The sequence below is a fragment of the Eriocheir sinensis genome, chromosome 54 (assembly GCF_024679095.1).
Source record: "Eriocheir sinensis breed Jianghai 21 chromosome 54, ASM2467909v1, whole genome shotgun sequence".
Classification (NCBI taxonomy): Eukaryota; Metazoa; Arthropoda; class Malacostraca; order Decapoda; family Varunidae; genus Eriocheir; species Eriocheir sinensis.
In genome coordinates this window covers 9,862,514-9,865,013 of record NC_066562.1, presented here as the reverse complement: position 1 = coordinate 9,865,013, position 2,500 = coordinate 9,862,514, and positions in this window count along the sequence as shown.

The following is a 2,500-nucleotide window of genomic DNA, read 5'->3' as shown; positions in this document are numbered from 1 at the left end:
GATAGATAGATAGATTTAGATAGACAGATAGATAGATATATGTGATGGATGGTTGACTGAATGGCTGACTGGTTAACTGGGTGGCTGGATGGCTGAGTGGATGACTGACTGACTAACTGACACCTACAACACCAATAGAAGTAACTGTCTAACGATCTAACTGGATGGTTGACTGATTGACTGATTGACATTTACAACATCAACAGAACTAACTGTCTAACTACCTAACTGGCTGACTGGGTGACTAGATGGCTGCGTGTCTGTCTGAGTGGATGACTGATTGGCTGACTGACTCGTACAACACCAATAAAACTAACTGCCTAACAATCTAACTGGTTGACTGGGTGACTAGATGGCTGCGTGTCTGTCTGAGTGGATGACTGGCTGACTGACTCGTACAACACCAATAGAACAAACTCCCTAACTACCTAACTACCTGACTGGGTGACTAGGTGGCTGCGTGGCTGTCTGTCTGTCTGAGTGAATAGATGACTGGCTGAGTGAATAGATGACTGGCTGACTGACTGACTCGTACAACACCAATAGAACAAACTCCCTAACTACCTAACTACCTGACTGGGTGACTAGGCGGCTGCGTGGCTGTCTGGCTGGCTGGCGGGTGGCTGGATCGGCCGAAGAAAAGGCAATTTCTGGCTTGCCTACTCTGAAAGGGCGAGGGGAAGGCCGCGACAATGGCGTCTTTCAGCGGCCCCGTGCCTGCAATTTTCTTCATCACTTGCTCGCCGCTTTCATTCTTTCGCCGTCGAGAAAATTTCTTTCCAAATGCCAGTCACCGCTTCTGGCTGGGCGGCCCTAAACAATCCCCAGGCCCCCCTTGTGTCCCCCCTGGTGATGGTGATGGGGGGGGAGGGTGTCGTAGTGGTGGTGGTGGTGGTGGTGATACTGGTGTTGGGATAGGAAAGGGGAAGGAAGGGGATGGAAGTAGAGGAGGAGGAAGAGGCCCCTGGTGATGGTGGGGGTGGGGGGGAGGAGAGGGGGTGATGGTGTGGTAGTGGTGGTGATGGTGGTGGTGGTGATGGTGAGGTTGGGATAGGAAAGGGGAAGGGGAAGGGGAAGAGAGGGGATGGAAGTGGAGGAAGAAGAGGAGGAGGAGGAGGAGGAGGAGGAAAAAAAAATGTTGACGAAGAGACGGGATGATTGAGCTCTCTCTCTCTCTCTCTCTCTCTCTCTCTCTCTCTCTCTCTCTCTCTCTCTCTCTCTCTCTCCTCGTTTTTCTTACTTCTTTCCCTCCTTCCTTTTTTTTTCCTTTCTCATTCATGACATTTTTTCCCCTCTCTATTAACTCCTCCTCCTCCTCCTCCTCCTTCTCTTCCTCCTCCTCCTCCTCCTCCTCCTCCTCTTCCTTTAAATGCCAGTATTCCTACCTACCTACTTACCTTCCTACCTTCCTTTTTTTCTCTCCTCCTTTCCTCCTCCTCCTCTTCCATCCTTCTTCCTACCCTTCCTCCTCCTCCTCCTCCTCCTCCTCCTTCCCAAGAAATCTCCGGTCCGTCTGGCATTTCCATATTCCAGTTAAAATCATACACATTTGCAGAGGCTTTCAATGCGCCTTTGTCTCAATCATTTACGGGTATTGAAGGCAGCTGAAAGGCGGCCGAGAGAGAGCAGAATAGCGCCCACCATGCTGTTTACAAATACTTCATATGTAACACGCGCGCCCGCCAGACATCGCTCGCCGTTCAGATCTTTCGCTCACCCCGCGCCGCTCCACCTGTCCCGGGCTTGCAAGGGGCTGGGGGCTGTGTTTTCAATGACTTTCGCAGCCCAAGTCAGATATTTGATAAGGCTTTCGTGGTAGGCGTTGTGGGCGTTTCCAGGGGTGGTTTTGTGGCCCTGGTGGTAGTGTGACCCTTCTTCTGTACCATGAACCTAAAGAAACTTATTTGGCAAGGCTTTCGTAGGAGTTTTGGGCATTTCCAGGGGTGGTTTTGTGGCCCTGGTGGTAGTCTGACCCTTTCTCTGTACCATGAACCTAAAGAAACACATATTTGACAAGCCTTTCGTAGTAGTTTTCAGAAAGGTTTCATGGGAGTTGTGGGCATTTTCATGGGTGGTTTTGTGGCCTTGGTGGTAGTCTGGCCCTTCTTCTGCACCGTGAACCTGAAAGAAACAGTCGTGAGAATCTAATTGATATCCTTTTCGTCCCCCAAGCTCACATTTTAAACAAGGCTTTCGTAGGCGTTGTGGGCATTTCCAGGGGTAGCTTTATGACCCTGGTGGTAGATTGACCTTCCATACCGTGAGCCTGATTGATCTTTCCGTCGCCCAAGCTCACATAATTCACAAGGCTTTTATAAGAGTTTGGGGCATTTCCAGGGATAGCTTTATGACCCTGGTGGTAGTTTAACCCTTCCTCTGTACCGTGAACCTAAAAAGCCACTCATTAAAACCCGTTTGATCTCCTTTTTGATGGCCAAGCCCACATAATTCACAAGGCTTTTATAAGAGTTTAGGGCATTTCCAGGGGTAGTTTCATGAC